This window comes from Rhineura floridana, chromosome 11 (assembly GCF_030035675.1).
Source record: "Rhineura floridana isolate rRhiFlo1 chromosome 11, rRhiFlo1.hap2, whole genome shotgun sequence".
Taxonomy (NCBI): domain Eukaryota; kingdom Metazoa; phylum Chordata; class Lepidosauria; order Squamata; family Rhineuridae; genus Rhineura; species Rhineura floridana.
In genome coordinates this window covers 67,213,217-67,232,353 of record NC_084490.1, presented here as the reverse complement: position 1 = coordinate 67,232,353, position 19,137 = coordinate 67,213,217, and positions in this window count along the sequence as shown.

Genomic DNA, 19,137 nt, shown 5'->3' with positions numbered 1-19,137 from the left:
GGGAAAGTGAGAAATTGTCAAGCAAGAAATGGAACGTAGCAACATTACAATACTTGGCGTGAGTGAATTAAAACGGACAGGAATGGGACATTTTCAATCAGACAACTACAAAATATTTTATGCAGGAAATGAGAAATGAAGAAGAAACGGGGTTGCTTTAATAGTGAGAAGTGATGTAGCAAAAGCAATTAGGAGCTACAATGCAAGGTCTGAATGAGTGATATCAATGAGATTAAACAGGAAACCTATTAACATAACCATTATCCAAGTCTACGCTCCAACGGCAAATGCAGAAGAGGAATTGGAGTCATTTTATGCAGACGTACAGGAAGAAATTGATCACACACCAAAACAAGATATGATGATAATCATGGGGGACTGGAATGCAAATGTAGGGAACAGAGAAGAACTAGGAATTGTGGGGAAATGGGGCTTAGGAGACAGAAATGAAGCAGGAGAAAGACTGATTGTATTCTGTGAAGCCAATTATTTGTTTCTTGTGAACACATTTTTTGAGCAACCAAAAAGATGACTGTACACGTGGACATCACCAAATGGTCAATATAGGAATCAAATTGATTATATAATTGGTAGCAGAAGATGGAGAAGTTCCATACGTTCCACGAAAAAAAGTCCAGGAGCAGACTGCGGTACAGATCATGAACTGGTCGTATCGAAAATCAGAGTAAAGCTAAAGAAACAATCATAATGCCAAAATACAATTTATATAACATCCCAGAAGAATATAAAGATCAAATAAGGAACAGGTTTGAGGCTTTCAACTTAGTTGACAGAGAACCAGAAGAACTATGGACTGAAGTCAGAGACATGATCAGGGAAGAATGCAAAAAGACAATACCTCTCGTTAAAAAGAGAGAAAGACCTCAATGGATGACTGAAGAAACTCTTAAAATGGTTAAAGAGAGAAGGAAAACAAAAGGAGATAGAAACAGGGTCAGAATCCTAAATGCAACAATACAGCGACTAGTACACAGGGACAAAGAGAATTGCTACAATAGTTACTGTATAGAAATAGAAGAGGACAACAAAAAGGGTAGAACAAGAGCCCTATTTCAAAAGATTAGAGAAATGAAAGGGAAATTTAAACCACAACTAGGGATGTTGAATAATCCAGAGGGGAACACACTGACTGACCGAGATGAAATAAAAGGAAGATGGAAGCAATACACTGAAGAACTCTATAAAAGAGATGACAGGATGACAGATTCATTCATGGAGGAACCGCATGATGAAGAACCAGAAATGTTAGAATGTGAGGTAAAAGCTGCTCCTAAAATACTTGGAAGAAACAAATCACCAGGAACAGATGGCATACCAATAGAGTTGCTACAAGCTACTGAGACTGAATCTGTCCAAAGTTTGACAAAAATTTGTCAAGAAATATGCAGAACTAAACAATGGCTCACAGACTGGAAGTGTTCAATATGCATCCCAATTCCAAAGAACGGGGATCCCAGGGAATGCAGCAATTATCGAACTATTGCCTTAATATCCCATGCAAGTAAAGTAATGCTCAAGATTCTACAACAAAGGCTCTTACCATATATGGAGTGAGAAATGCCAGATGTCCAAGCTGGATTTAGAAAGGGAAGAGGCATCAGAGATCATATCGCAAAAATGAGTTGAATAATGAAACAGACCAAGGAATTTCAGAAGAAAATCACCCTGTGCCTTATAGATTACAGCAAAGCCTTTGACTGTGTAGATCATGGGAAACTATGGAATATTTTAAAAGAAATGGGGGTGCCACAGCATCTGATTGTCCTGATGCACAACCTATACTCTGGACAAGTGGCTACTGTAAGGACAGAATACAGAGAAACCAATTGGTTCCCCATCGGAAAGGGTGTGAGACGGGTGTATTTTATCACCCTATTTGTTTAATCTATACGCAGAGCATATCATAAGGAAAGCAGGATTGGATCAAGATGAAGGAGGTGTGAAAATTGGAGGGAGAAATATCAATAATTTAAGATATGCAGACAATACCATACTACTAGCAGAAACTGGTAACAATTTGAAATGAATGCTGATGAAAGTTAAAGAGGAAAGCACAAAAGCAGGACTACAGCTCAACGTCAAAAAGACAGAAGTAATAACAGAAGATTTATGTAGCTTTAAAGTTGACAATGAGGACATTGAACTTGTCAAGGATTATCAATACCTTGGCACAGTCATTAACCAAAATGGAGACAATAGTCAAGAAATCAGAAGGCTAGGACTGGCGAGGGCAGCTATGAGAGAACTATAAAAGGTCCTCAAATTCAAAGATGTATCACTGAACACTAAAGTCACGTTAATTCAGACCATGGTATTCCCGATCTCTATGTATGTATGTGAAAGCTGGACAGTGAAAAAAGCAGATAAGAGAAAAATCAACTCCTTTGAAATGTGGTGTTGGAGAAGAGCTTTGTGCATACCATGGACCACAAAGAAGACAAATAATTGGGTGTTAGAACAAATTAAACAGAACTATCACTAGAAGCTAAAATGATGAAACTGAGGTTGCGCACCTCCCCCAATCTCTGAGCGGTGAGATTTCGGGGCTCCCTGTGCTTCTCCAAGGTTTGGTTTCCTTTGGGGAAGAAGGTCAGTGGAGACTGTGGTGTCTTTATAAAATATGGTTTATTTATTTACACACATTCCAACCTGAGCTCAAGGATGGAGGGGTTCAAGGCATCAGCAGTCCAATATCCAGCTTTTCCATCTGGGTTGCAGGAGGCACCCCAAAGGCCATGGTACAGAGAGCGAGTGTCTCTCTGCCCTGCCTTCCAGTTCCCAGCAATTCTCTAGACACACTAAAAACACAAAAAACTCTCCTGGGCTCCAGGAGGGGGGGGAAGGAGGCTCTCCTGAAGAGTTTCAATGACAAAAAGGATCTCCCTGGCCCATTCATCATTGCTAGGCAACTGACCAGCCCATTATCTTACCTGGCCAATCTATTTGGTTAACAAAAGACTCATTTGACCAGCAGAGAGTTCCTCATTCCAAGCCACAGGATTCCAAATCAGAGGCTGGAAAGGTGACCCACAGGAATCATCCATCTCAACCCCCATGCTCGTAACATTATCATACTTTGGACACATAATGAGAAGACATGATTCTCTAGAAAAGACAGTAATGCTGGGAAAAACAGGAGTAGAAAAAGAGGAAGGCCAAACAAGAGATGGATTGATTCCATAAAGGAAGCCACAGACCTGAACTTACAAGATCTGAACAGGGTGGTTCATGACAGATGCTCTTGGAGGTCGCTGATTCATAGGGTCGCCATAAGTCGTAATCGACTTGAAGGCACATAACAACAACAACAACATGCATGTCCTGAACCAGCACCTGGATGCAGCTAAAAAACTATGATTGAATCTTGACAAGCTGGAGACCCTATGGAGAGTCTCCCAGTCCGGGAACTGGGTTGTGTTCCAGCTTTGGATGGGGTTGTCTTTAAAACCTTCCAAGTAGATCCTGCTAGTCATTCTCCAACCAGTAGATTGTCACTTGGGAATAACACAGAAGCAGACCTTTTTGATGATAGCACCCACCCTCTGGAATGCCCTCCCTTCGGTAATTTGTGAGGCAGAGTAAGTAATGGCCTGTTTAAAATGTATATGTTTACCCAAGGTTTCCTGGACCCCAAATTAATTTTTTTACATGTTTTGTACACTGCTAAGTTTTACTTATGAAAGTTGTGTTTTGATCTTATCTTTTAAATCTACTGTTAAGGAAATTTTATTGAAATCAGTCTTTTTATGTTTGCTTTTATGCATTTATTTTTATGTAAACCACTGAAAAGTTTTTTTATTTAGCAGAGTATTTTTTTTTATAAATAAGTCACATCTCAAATGCAGCAAGTTGGAAGATTGAAGCCAACTTGAAAGTAGGGATTGAAGGCCCCTTAATGTGTTATTTGCATGAAGTGGTAATGTGTTTAATGTATGGCTGTCCTTGGCCACACTCACAACTACCATTCCTGGAGTAGCATGGGCATCTGAGGCCGCAAAGCTCTCACCCATACACCCCTGTGCAATCAGGATCCAAGGATCTGGGGAAGTCTGTATATATAGAGGTATATGCACAGAGGTCTCCCTGCCTCAGATGCCTACAGTACAGAGGTGAGAGGGAGCCACACATCTGGGACAGGGACCCAGCTTCTTTCTACAAACTTTAACCCTCTATGCAAGTAACATGTGAAGGCAGTCTAATGCATGACATTCTGATTCTGTGCTTTTTTATGAAGAAAATTTAATTATAAACATTGCCTGGACTTAACTCAGTTCTATATTTCTTTCTACAAACCTGCTGAAAATGTAAATTGGCCCTTAAGGCTAAGGTGGTTTGCCCTATGTTTTTATGGGGGAAAACTTTATTGTAGAAAGAACTGTATTTCACAAAATAGCTGACAATCCTGTGGCAGTCTGTGGGTGAAACATAGTACTGAAATACTTGAACCTCCTAGGCATTCCAAATTGTGAGTAATCTGATGACCCAATACAAAGTGATAAATTGGAAAGAGTAATATTTGTTGTATGGCTAGCCATAGAGCAGCCACAAGTAAAAATATATGGGATTGTTTATTTTAATGATCAAAGACTACATTCTTCCCTCAGTTACAGTTATGAAGCTTATGCCTATTTAAATGAATGGGTTTGTGGTGTTCTGAGAGTGTTTCCCTGCTACAGAATCCTAACCACAGCACCAATAGTAATGTCATGCAATTGTAGAGTTCAGTAAAGGGGTAATTCTAAAAATATCTTAAATGTGCTAGTTTTCTTTATTTGATCATTGCAAGAAAGAGATATTCTATCCTCTCAGCAGAAAGTACCCTACGAAGCCATAATTGCATTTAATAGTTTGAAACAGAATTAGGAGCATGATTGAGTTGCTATTCCACTGAGTAGTGAATGCTATGCTAGGGATCATAAAGAAAGGAACTGAAAATAAAACTGCTGATATCATAATGCTATTGTACAAATCTATAGTGAAACCACACTTGAACTGCTAAGTACAGTTCTGGTTGCTGCACCTGAAAAAGGATATTGTAGAGCTGGAAAAGGTTCAGTGAACAAAATGATCAAGAGGCTGCAGCAAGTCTCCTGTCAGGAAAGGTTATATTTGGCACTTTTTAGTTCAGAGAAAGAGGCAACATGACAGAAGTGTATAAAATTATTTGTATGGAGAACGTGGTTAGATAAGACTGTCTCCCGCTCTCATAATACTGGAACATGTGGCCATCCAATCAAGCTGAATGTTGGAAGATTCAGGACAGACAAAAGAAAGTACTTCTACATATCACATTTAAACTATGGAATTTGCACCCTCAAGAGGCAATGATGGCCACCTATTTAGATGGCCTTAAGAGAGAATTAGATAAATTCATGGAGGACAGGCTAGCAACAGCTACTAATCCTGATGGAAATGTTCTGCCTCCGTCGTTGGAGGCAGTATGCTTCTGAATACCAGTTGCTGGAAACCGCCTTCTTGCAGGCTTCCCATAGGCATCTGGTTGGCCACTCTGAGAACAGGATGGGCCTCTGTCTCATCCGGCAGCTCTTCTTTTGGTCTTAGAGCCCACACTCTGCAGCTTCAGACCTCAAACACACAGAGCCCCCAACCACTGCTGCTGCCTTTCTTCTCTTACACCATCCCCCAACCCACCTGGCTACTTCTCCCAGCACCTTGCAGCTACCTGGCTGCAATCCTATGAATTCTTACTCTGGAAAAAGATGCATTGAACACAGTGGGACTTACCTCTAGATAGACAAGCATAGGGTTGTGGTCGGTTAACTTTCAAAGTCCCCACGCTGGCTGCTGAAACCTCTTCCCAGGCTCTGGAACAGCCTTTCCCAACCAGTGTGCCTCCAGATGCTGTTGGACCACAACTCCCATCAGCCTCAGCCAGCATTGCCAATGGTCAGGAAAGATGGGAATTGTGGTCCAACAACATCTGGAGGCACACTGGTTGGGAAAGGCTGCTCTGGAAAGTGGAACAGCTATTCTCTAATCAAACAGGAAGTGGAAACAGGACACTTCCTCTTTGATTGGAGCATGCTTCCTTCCCTATTTAGGCATTGACTTTTAGTATGTTTTCTTATGCTAGTCTGATTGTTGTCTCAAAAAATATTTGTTTACAATTATTTAAAAGTTTGTATTATTTTTTCACTGACTGGACTATAGATTTGTATCCTTGAAGGTGTCTTGCAATAGACATGGCTTCCATATTTATGGAATTGTGCTTCAGAAATATTCTGATTACTGAACTCTGTCTGTCCCAGGTGGACTGCAAATGAATTTGCTCTACTACTGTGTTGCATCCCAGCCAAAGTGCTTGTTTTTCCTCCCCACTCTTATCTCTCTTGTGCATTTGCATATCTGCACACGCATGCACAGATGCGCTACTTAGCCACAGCTGAACTCCACAGTAGAACTACATGCCTGACCAGACTGACAGATGTGACATTTTCTGTTGCCTGCCATATACACTGTGCTAATTATTAAATTAAATTATTAAATATTTTCCATGACTTGTGTTGAGTTATTGAGAATCTGAACTGAGAACTTATGAGCATGTGTGGCTTTTTTAACAGAGACAAGATTTACCATAAAACAATGTAAAGGCACCTGTGTGACACTGAAGATCTTGAATAATGTAGGCTTGAAAGCTAAATATTTTAAAGGCAGACCTTGTTTAAGAAAGAAATCTGATGGGGAACTACACAACTAAGCCTGAGAACGGAACATAAGCTCTGACTTGAATAGATTGTCAAGGGACAGCTCTTTTTGAGTTGTAAGTGGACAGTGTTTAAGTCAGAGAGCCCCACTGCTCACTAAGGACCAAAGTAGACATGACATTCTTCAGTTCCTGACAGCACAGCAGGGGGTGAGTTAAATTGGGACCACGGCATAGAGAAAGAGGGGCTTCAACTCTTTGCCCCCCAGTCCTGATCTACATTGGAATACCCCTCCCCCTGGCTATTTCTAATGAAAAAAAATTCCCTATGCGCCAGGGAGCTGTCTTCCTATTGCAAACAGGTGATGTGGGAGGGGGCAATTTGAGTCAGCACTTGGCATAAAGGATTAAAGCCTCCTTTCCTCCCCTCCCCCATATTGCAGTCCTGATTTGGTTTGTTTCCCACTCCTCAGACACAGTGCCGTATGGATGGAGACGATCTCATAATGGTGGGTTAGGGATGACTGGAAAGCAACTGCTCATTTTAAAAAATTCATTAATTTTTTCCTCCTGTCTCTTGAACCTTGAGAAGTGCTAGTAGAAGAAAGGCATCAAACATGCACATCCCAGTCTGACAGCACATGCACAGAACCCCTTCATAAAGGCTAAAATCTGCTGTTTGGCAGGGAAGAGGGAACTGGGAGGCTGTCAAGATGCCTGTGGATAGCTGATGGGCAGAATTATTAACCCATTGTACTTGTGCAACATCAGAAAAGATCATCAGCTCATACCATCTGCACATCTGACTTCCCATCTAGCTGAGAATACCCTAGCACAGCACCCCTATGGGCAGTGTGTTGCAGTTCTAGGCCACCAAAGGGGGAGGCAGGGGTGGCATGACTGAGGGGAAAATGTGAAAATATGGAAGTAGTACAGGGGGAATATAGGAGAACAATGATTTGAGATGTTATGTTGTAGATACACCACAAAAAAGTGAATGAAAAGTATGGCTGATCACCTAAGGGCAATGGTAGCTTTACAATACCAACATATTTTTCTGAGTTATCACCTATGCTGTCACTTCAGATAAGCTGTTCTCTGTCTACCATACACACACCACCTGAAGAGATATGCACACTCTTAAGATTGTCTTGTGCTTCTCATGTAACTTACTACTTGTTTGTAATGTGCAAAATGATCCACAGTAAGAACCCAACTCACATGCTGTAGTGTTCCACTTACTTTAAGTGTCTTTAAAAATAAAGAAGAGAGAGAGCTATCTTTTTCACATAATTCCTTTACACATTTCCTATAAACAGTAGCTGAACACACCAAGAATAGCAATTTGTTTTTGTTATAACTCATAACTCTCTAACAAACTATTCCCCGTCTTTTACTATGGCCACTCTATTGCCCCAAATTTGTTTGTATTACATTTGCAGGATCTTTTGAGCGTGTATGTGTGTATATATATATCTCCATCATACTGAGGTGTCAAAGAGCAGAGAGCAACGGATTCCATTTGTGGTAGATTTCCATCCAGCATCTCCTAACTATCACCGAGCAATCAGGGAGAGCTACCCATTGCTGGCAAGCTCTGAACATCTTACTAGAGCCATCAGCAGGCCTCCTGTTATAGCATTTCGCCAACCTCCTAATTTGCACAGACTGTTGGTGAGAGCTGTGCTTAAGCCACCTATCACCAAATCCAGGGTCTTGTCACTCCAAACGCTGCATCACCTGTGTGTACCTCAGGGAGACAGCCACTTTTACAAGCACTAGGACAGGCAGGACATATTACATCAAACAGAACATCACCTGCAGATCTCAAAACTGTCTATATATATATTACGTTCATATATATATATATATATATATATATATATATATATATATATATATATATATATATATATATATATAAAGACAGTTTTGAAAGCAACAAACAGAACTTCACTCAAGCTTGCTCTAGATCCCTATAAGGATTCCGTTAATCACCTAAAATATATATAAACGTAATTGTGATTAACCAAACAGAGGTTTTTATTATATTAACAAAACGTTTTCAGCTTCCGCCTTCATCAGCTGCTAACATACAAATGCTGTTACCAAGGTGGCAGTTATGGAGCTTGGAGGATGGACTGCTCAGAGGGGCTTCATTTGCAGAAGCTAAGTGGTGGTGGTACTGTCCTCCAGGTTCAGGCCATGTGGTGCCAATGTGTCCAGGGAGTAAATCTAAAAGTTCTCCCTTTTAGTCAATGCTGCTGGATCTGCTGGCATCTCTATCGCTGTAATGGAAAAGTCCAACAGGCTGTGACCCTCGATTTTTATATATATATATAAATGTCTGTATTTAAGCTGTGCCACTCTTACCATTGCTACATGAATATCTTTATGTTTCAAAAATGTAAGGAGGACAACTTACCTTCTCCTGTAGATCATATCTGTTGAATGGCAGTATCCAGCTATTTGCATATCTTCTACTCACGTTTCTATGTAAGGAGATCTTTTACATTCCCAGTGCTTTAAAGTTCTCTTTTGCAACTAAGGAACCTTTGCTTATCCAGTCTATCTGTGGGTAGTGGTTGTGCCCAAAGAGCTTATAAACATCCAAAAAATTGGTGACTTGTGAAGGATAGTTTTGTGAAAAGGATAATGAGAACAGCATTGTCTCATATCTCTTGTAGCTTTTTGGGATGGTTGATGCATGGATAGCTCTTTCACAGGCACAAATGTGAATTAGATATTACAGATGCTTGATGTTATTAATGACCTCTGCAAAAGTGTACTGTTAAATTACCATCTGTTAGGCTATCACTGCCAAATCCATGCAAGGCTTGCAGAATACAAAGAAGCAGAAATGCTAGTTTTTACAGATCACTGGAAAGGCTGATGTTGGAAGCAGAGAAATATTGCTGAGAATCTGCTCTTAATTCCTCTGGTAAAATCATAGTTTTTGCTTTCTTTAATAGCTGGGTGTTTAATGACCATATAATAATTTGGTATTTAATTTCCTGAGCTGTAAACTTTTTTATTGATTTAACTGAGCATTGCAGTATTTCAGCACTTGTCCAACATAACAAATATATATTTATACTAGGGAGTGCAAAGGATTTGGTCAAATCCTGAATTAAGAACCAAAGCAGGGCTGCTTCCCACATTCAGTGTTTGTCTAAGCCAAAGCAGGATCTTTCTGAAACTAAAGAACCCCAAAACACTTCAGGGCACTTCAGAGATTCAGATGACCCAAAATAAAAATAAATGCTGCAGATACTGTTTCTTCAAAAATTGAAACATTTCTCCCCAAACTTGCCAAATAAGGAAAATAGGGTGGAGGCAGGAAGAGCTCTTTTGTGACTAACAAGTCTAGCTTTTAATCAGATGAATGATCTTACCAATGTGCTCCTATTGCAGTGCTTTCCAAAAGGGACGCTGAAACAATGCAACACCTTGTTCTTATCTGTTCTGTGCTTTACTAGTTCTGCTAGTGGTTCTTGCATGGAAAATGCAAGACATCGAAGTCATTCTGCCTTTGTGGCCACACATCCACTCTTGTCAAATCAGACTTCCACTTAGTTTCTGCAGCATTTGGTGCCAACTGAGCTGAACACAAGCCTGAATCTGTTTTTTCTAATTCACCATAACTCTAGCCCTGAACCCACTCTTCTGAAATTTTGCAGCTTACTTTCCTAGGGGCACCTCTATGATGCATGACATTTTCATAATAAAATCACTTCCCACAAAACCTCAGGAAGTGAAGCTAATCTATTTTAGTTCTCCCCATCCCCAAAACCAACATTCTAGATGCCTATGACAAAAACCTGTGGAGGAATTCACTCAGGGGCAGTTTGAGCTGAAGCAGATTGGAAATTTATTTCAAGCATACAGCACTGGAGAGCCAAGCAAAAACTGCACCTGACTCTGTTTTTCTAGAAAATGGCACAGACCTTTATAGTCTTCAAGGAACAGAAACTTCAAGAGATGAAACTCTCACATTTGGAGCATGCATAATACACAGGAAATTCCTTTAGTCTGTCTACATCCTGATTATCTATCTGCTAGGACATTTGCTAGGGAGTACTTGCTAACTAGTGATGTAACACTTTGAAGCTGCTATACTGTTGTAAATAAGACAACTTCAAGGACATACAAAATACTTCAAAGATATGCTTGCTTAGCCAACTGTTCTATCATTTGTTTTCCCACACTCTGTAGTTTTTACCTTCTCCAAACATTTACAGGCAGAACCAATTCTTTCAGATACCCAGAATCCTATATCCTGGTTACTTACTTCCTCAGTCCCCCGAGAATATAAATTCTCATTCCAATCCAATTTGCATAATCTGTTTTATTTCCACCTTTCTTTGCTTCCTACTCTCCTCCATGTCCAAATACATTTGTCTTCCTTCATCCTTTGTCATTACCTGTGTCATTTGTCTTGCTTGCTTACCTACCAATCTTAAGCAAAATAAAATAAGCTAAATACATACATAAAGGATTACTATAATTCCTACCAGTATAGTACCATACTTTAAAATTGATTTGAAAATATTGGTAAACCACCCATCTATATCTGGCAACCAACCCCACCAATCAAAATTTGACATTAATAATCCATCTTCAGCTATTTGGTAACACAGGTTCTGCCTTCAGAAATTGATTGATATTGGTTTCTACTTGTGAGAATTGTTAAACCAAGTTTGGTTTAACAATTGGCACACACACCCTTGAGAGGCTAAAAGCAAATCTAATGCTTCACAGTTCTGGAGGCTTACTTCTGCAACTTGATTCAGCTGTTTCTATAACAAGGATAATGCTTGAGCAGTGGAATTAGCAAAAAGTTCTAATTCTGCAGACAGATTTGCAATAGTTGTATCATGCTGTAAGAATCCCCATCATGAGGCCAAGGTTCTTATGATGCCTTGCAAAATCTGAGTCTCCACCTCTCGTCCCACATACTGTCTTGTTCTCTTGATGGGGGTATGATTATAAATACTCCATCCAGGGATGATCTGTCCAATTTTATAGGTGCCTGTCCAATTGTGTGGTAATGTTTTATATGTATGTTTTCTACATGACCAATAATATCCTGGGCGGCCCCAAGTAGTATATGCAATCTGAGTTCCATTACCACATGATTCTCGGTATATTCTTGAACCTTGTCCTTGAGTTGGATTCAATCCATGCATATTACTAAGCCACAATTGATAGCCAGGGGACCTTTCTGTTAGCCAGTAGGTGTGATTTATATTTCTAGTCAGGGCTGGACCTCCATCCAGTACGGTAAGGTTATATTTTATGTTTGTGTAATGCACTTCCCACCCGTTCTTATGTGAACAATTTGTAGCCTTCCATTCTTTGGTGAGATTCTTGATCTCACCCCAGAAGTGGTTCTGCTTGATGTCCAGTGTTACCTGACATAAGAGATAATTCCCTATAAAATATGAATTAGGTGTTTGTGGTTAGCTGTAGTTCTAATGTGGAGAAGGGCAAGTGGCAGGGCAACTGGCCACTTGAAGCTAGTTTCATGACAAATCTTAGACAACTTACTCTTCAAATCTGAGTTCTTACATTCTACCCCCCACTCAGCTGCAGATGATAAGCACAATGAAGATGTTGTTGGATCCCTAACATCTTACACTCAGTTTTCAACACTTGTTTAAAACACATGGGATCCACAGTCACTGTCTAGTAGAAGGGGTGGTCTTGTACCAACTTTTTTTGCCACTGTGATTGCATCTGTATGTCTTACAGGGTATGCCTCAACCCATCCAGAGAACATATCAATCAGAACCAACACATACTTAAATCCTGCACTTTGAGGCATTTCTATAAAATCCATCTGAACATTTACAAAAGGACCAAAGGGCTTTTTGATGTGGGGAGAGAATGGATTTTTCAGCTTTACCAATATTGTGTTGCAAACAAAACTGAACATTGAGAGCAAAAATCATGTGCTGCAGAAGAAAACCTGGGGGCAAACTATTCCTGATTAATTGCTGCAATCATCCCTCCTTTGCCCATGTGTGCCTGGCCATGGGACATGTGAGCAAGAAGATGCAACAATTCACGAGGCACCACCATCCAGCCATCTTAAGAGCACCAATAGGAATCAGGAGACAGGGAGCAGCCAGCTTGTTGCCACATGTGGATCCCTGATTATGGAGCAATATTCTGTGCCACTTGTGGATCTCTGATTGTGGAGCAGAATTCTGCAAGATTGCCAACTGATGGAGCAAGTCAGCACCTGCAGCAGGAAGGAGTTAACCTTGGAAGACATCAGCAGGGACTGGGGGGGGCGAACAAGTGCAGCTTGGCGTGCAGCACAATCTGCTCAGTCATTCCCTTGGGCGACTTCAGATGTGGAACCAGTGTGGACTTCACATATAACAACAGCAACAGCAGAAGGAAGCTGAACAGCATCCAAAAGAGCGGCTAGTAATGAGGCATGGCTCACCTGGGAGGCTGAGGAGATCAAAAAGCCTCTGTTTTTCCAGATTTGGCCAAAATGATGGCATGCTCCAAAGGCAGAGCTTGGAAACGTTCTTTTTTTGAACTACAACTCCCATAAGCCCAATCCAGTGGCCATGCTGGCTGGGGCTGATGGGAGTTGTAGTTCAAAAAAGTAACTTTTCCAAGCTCTGTCCAAAGGCATACCTAGAATCAGTGTAAATACTAAGAGTTTGTTTGGACCCCAAGAGGCACACTTGTGTGAGTGCTATAAGTTCAGCAACCTGGGCTGTTTTAACAGTGGGGAGAGAATGTAGTTCAAGAACAGTATGGAGTAGGCACATAGCATAACCCCCTACTAAAGAACCAGAACCATCCCAGAGGCAGGAACCATCTGTGAATAAAATTAGATCAGAGTTAGCAATGGGTTGATCAACCATATCAGGTCTAGGGGTAGTGAGAGTGCCCACTATTTGCTCACAATTGTCGACTATTTGATCACAATCATGGGGTTCACAATTTTCCTGCAGGGCTAAAAAAGAGGCAGCATTAAGAGGGCCACAATGAGTTAAAGACAAATTTGCTGGGGCAAGTAAAATGGTCTCATATTTAGTCAGACGTGAAGCCGAGAGGTGCTGGGTCTTTCCTCACAACAGAAGAGATAAGACAGCATATGGTTCAGCAACAGTCAATTGGTGCCCCAGTACTAAAGGCACAGTCTTTTCCACTAAGAGGAGCAGCTGCCGCAACTGACCGGAGACAGCGAGGGAGGCCAGCTGCCACAGCATCCAGGGAGAAACTGTAACAAGCCACAGGGTGAGCCTTATTCCCATGAGTCTGTGTAAGAACACCTTGAGCAAAGCTGGAGCACTCATGACACTATAAAAAAAGGGGGCTTCATATAATCAGGCAGTCCTAGAGCTGGGGCAGCAGACAGAGCTTGTTTGAGCTGAATGAATGCATCTTCTTTGTCCTTTGTCCAAGGTAAAGGCTCAGGAACAGAGTCTTTAGTGAGAGCCTGCAAAGGAGATATAATGCTAGCATAATTCAGAATCCATTGTCTACAATAACTTGTGGCACCAAGGAAGCCTCGCACTTCTTTCCTCATAGTTGGCCATGGAAGCTGGAGGATGCTCTGAACACATTCAGGACAAATAAGAAATCAAATGGCCTAAATAACTAACCTGGGGTAGTCAAAACTGCAATTTGGTGTGAGACACCTTATGGCCACATGAAGCCAAATACTGAAGTAGATGTATAGTATCAGTGTGACAGTCCAACACAGAAAGGGAACACAAAAGAAGGTCATCGATGTATTGGATTAACACAGATTTGCAGGGGAAAGTGATAGAATCTAGATCAATTTTCATAATTCAAGAAAATAAAGTGGGTGACTCTGTGTACCCCTGAGACAATCTTGTCCATGTTAGCTGTGCCCCCTGGTGACAGAAAGCAAACAAATATTGTGAAACAAGGTGAATAGGAATAGAGAAAAAAGCAGAACAGAGATCTACCACTGAAACATGAGTTGCATCAGGTGGAATGGAAGAAAGAATCGCAGCAGGACTGGGCACCACCGGCCAAACTGGCTAGACAGATGAATTAATGGCGCAGAGGTCTTGGACAAATCTGAATTGAGGCTTACCGTCAGGTCCAGGTTTGACACTGTATGCTTGTATGTAAACTTGTAAACTGCTTCAGTTCAAATTGCCTCTGAGTGAATTCCTCCACAGAATTTGGTGTCACAAATGGGCTGTCTCCACATGGCCTGGACCATCATCGCAGCACCAGCAGAGCATCTGCCCTTCCCTAAAGTGTGCAAACCATGGTAAGAGATCCATTTAAAATCTCATTTTGGGAAGTCACGGCAGTTCCCCGGGGTGGATGGGACAGGACATGGTAAGAGATATCCATTCGTTATTTAAGCAGATTTCACCCTTGTTTCTATTCTGACCTGACAAGTTTTTTTGATCTGAAGGATTTCTGATCCTCCTGAGATTTAGAATGTATGTATGTGCGTATGTATGTATGAAAGAGTGTGAAAGAGCAGTGGTGCACATATGTTGCCAAAACAAGTTAACACACACATTGTATGTATGTGGGCATGCTTTACAGGCTTGAGGACCTCTGAGGGTCCAGCCAAGAGCGCCCATCAGCCATCTGGCTGCCCAGCATGAAGGGACTTCAGTCCTAGCACAAAAGCTCTTGGGTGGTGAATGGTAAAATGTTGTGTGTTAGCCCTTTGTCTTTTCAATATACCCTCTGTCCCAGTAAGTCTTGCTGTTTCGCAAGTACTGAAAGGATTCCCTTACTGTGTTTCCCTATTGGTGTGCCCCAACGAGTTGTTCTCCTGATCATTGATAAGGAAAACAAACGCCTTCAATAAGCCAATCCTTGTCTCCCCATGCGAATGATATCCATTCAGATGGCACGTAATGTTTGATCTCACTGTCTCTCTGATGCGTGACTGAGGATGTCAGCAGAGACCTTGATCTCAGGCTGCCCTTGTTGAAAGACCATGTCTGTATTGTCTTCCCAATTTTATTTTGTCTGAAAAGACCTGTTGGTTGGAATTGAATATTCCAACTTGAATTCCCTCTGTTGTTAGGACGGAAAATGGGTTCTGGCCAATCAGTGATGCTGCCTCCCAAAGGGACTCTGGCTGCATATAATTATTATGGACCTGGGTCATGTCGGTATTCAGACTGGTGGGAAGGCTACACCTCCACCAACCCTGATTTTAATTTTCCCCAGGAAGGCACTTTGATCTAAATTGCCTAAATTATTTATGCAGGCAATTGGAAAACAACCACCCATGTCAAATAGATGCATGGTACCAATAGGACCAGGAACCCCTCAAGCAACACAAAGAGACACTTGCACGCTCCCACCAAGAGTCCCAGAATAAATTAAAACAGCAATTGAAAGAAGTAAAGCAGAAATTGGCTGCAAAAGAAAAGCCTCAGCCCAATACCCAGATCTCCAATCCCTGTGCCAGCTCCAGACTCCACTACTGATCTTATTACATCTCCTGAACATCAAAAATGGACTGTTACACCCCAACAGGAGCTAAACAAGGTAACTGCCCGTTGTTTAATTAGCTGAAGCATGAGCTTAAATTGTAAATAAAGGCACAGCAAAGGCATTGTGTGCTAGGAGCTAAATCCTGTAAAAAGATGTAGCTCCGAAGCTAAACCCTAGGGACGATAAGCCTGTAGAAACCTAGTTTTCAGCTCTACCCTACCAGGAAAGCAGATAACCTTGAGGAGCCACACTAAACCAGAAACCTGGATTAAATCCCATTTATGGAGAGGGGTAAAAATAACAATATAGCATTAATATATAGGTCCACATAGCACAGACCTAGCTAGTGAAAAAGTCAGCTAAAATACAATATAGGCCTAGGTTTTAGCTCAAGCTGAGTATAAGCTTCAGCCTTTTAAGTTTAAAAGCGAATGTCACAACTTAAAACTAGTGGATAACTTACACTTTAAAGAAACCTCAGTTCAAGCACAGTGTCAGCCTTGTTTAAGGTTAAATGCAGCATATAAAGTAAAGTGAAAGAGTAGGCCTCAGTCTAAGCCAAATGTTCTAGCTTTCAGTTCAATATAAAACTAGTTAAAACTAGTTTCATGATTATTTAAAAAAAAATGCACAGGGAGTCCCTTGAATTCCCAGAATGGCTTCAACACTCCATCTTCTCCTTTTAGTAACTAAGGTCACTCCCCTGACCAAATTTCCTATTCTTAGGGGCTAATTCCCCCTACACATTCCTATTTACTGGAATTGGGTGAACTCAGTAGTTAAGGTAACCCTTCTTGTATTTTTTTTAAATGAGGATTGACTTCATCAGCACTGGGAAACCTGTACATTTTCTATACATTTAGAACAACCTAGCAAGGGAGCCCCAGCTGACAAAGTGTCATGGCCCAGTGACGTGCCATCAAGCCAAGATAATAGTTAAGCAGCTGAGTGAGTTTGGCAACAAAGCAAGGAGGCCATGGCAGACTGCTCTGCTTCTTCCCTTTGTGACCCCAAGCTCCCAAGTAATCTAACTCAATCAAAAGCAAAATGCTGGGAGAAAGCCAGCCAGGGTACGGGGAATATCCAGTGTATTGTACAGAATGTGCCATGTATGACTATCTGCCTGCTCAACAGAAGCAGGCATGTGCTTGATGCAATGAGCCCCTGGCCTTCAGAAAACAAGATGGTTGACCTGATAAAGCTAAGAGATGGGATTCACTTGAATTAGGTTTGAACCAGACTGTTGACACTTCAAATAAGAAAGGTGGCATAACAGATTTTAAATTGTTAGTTGCATGAAAGAAGCTATAAGAGGCAAGAAGGCTTCCTTCAGAAAATGGAAGTCATGTCCAAATTAAAGCAAAAAGAAACATAAACTTTGGCAAAGGAAATGTAAGCAGATAGGACATAGAAAAAATGCAAGGAGCAAATTCCTAAAAACATTTAGACCAACAGCAACAAAAAAAAAATCTTTGAATACATTAACAGCAGGGCACTGGCTAGGGAGGTTGTTGCATCTTTTAACAACAAAAGAGTCAACGATGTGATAAAGGAGAAAAAGGGGATTGCAAAGAAGCGAAATACGTTATCTGCATCTGTGTTCACAGCAGATAGGACATTTCCCTGGGCCTGAAATACGTTTCTCAGGAAGCGAGTCTGAAGAACTCAGGGAAATAGTGGTGACAAGAGATGAAATTCTTGGACTTATTGACAGATTAAAAATAGATAAATCAGCAGGTCCAGATGGCATCCATCAGAGAGTTCTTAAAGAACATGAAATTGCTGGTCCTCTAACAAAAATATATAACATCCCTAAGATCAGCCTCCATACCTGAGGACTAGAAAGTGGCCAGTGTAACACTATGTTTTCTAAAGGGGGAATCTAGAGGGGATTCAGGAAATTACAGGCTCATTAGCTTAACATCTGTTCTTGGAAAACTAGTGGAAAGCATTATTAATGACAAAATTTGTAAGTATATAGAAGAATAAGTCTTGCTGAAGCAGAACCAGCATGGAATCTGCAAGGGTAAATCCTGTCTAACTAACCTTCTCTTTGAAAGTGTCAACAAGCATATAAATAAAGGTGATCTAGTTGATATAGTGTTCTTAGACTTTCAAAAAGCTTAGCAGTCATGGGATAAGAGGACATGGATCAGTACTGAGACCTGTGCTTTTAAACTTGTTTATAAATGATCTAGAGTAAGTAGTAAGGTAGCTGACGATACTAAATTATTCAGGGTGGTTAAAACAATAAGAAATTGTGAGGAGCTCCTAAAAGATCTCTCCAAATTGGACAAATGGGAAGAAAAATGGCAAATAAGAGTCAATGTGAGCAAAGTGTAAAGCAATGCCCACTGGGATGAAAAGTCTTAATTTCATATATGTGCTAATGGGATCTGAACTGGTGGTGACTGACAAGGAATGAGACCTTGGAGTCATATAGATACTACATAATGGCTCAATATCAATGAAGATGTTGACCCAGGGTGTGATAGCTCTGAAAATGGCCAATTTAATGTTAGGAATTATTAGGGAAATGATTGAAAATAAAACTGGCAATATCGTAATATTGTTATATAAATCTATGGTGTATCCACACTTGGAATATTGTGTGCAGTTCCGGTAACCTCATTTGAGAAAGGATATTGTAGAACTGGAAACACTTCAGAAAAGGGCAACCAAAATGATCAAGAGGCTGGAGCAACTCCCCTATGAGGCAAGACTACAACATTTGTTTTTAGTTTAGAAAAAAAGGAGAGTAAGGAGAGACATGCAAAGGTATAAGATTATGCATGATCATAATGCTAGATCTTGGGGCCATCCAATGAAGCTGAATGTTGGAAGATTGAGGTCAGACCAAAGAAAGCATTTCTTCACACAGTGTATAGTGCATAGTAAATAAATAGCCTTCATTAAATTGTTTTCAGTGCATGCTAAAAACTTGTTTATTTCACCAAGCATACCCAGGCACATACTTT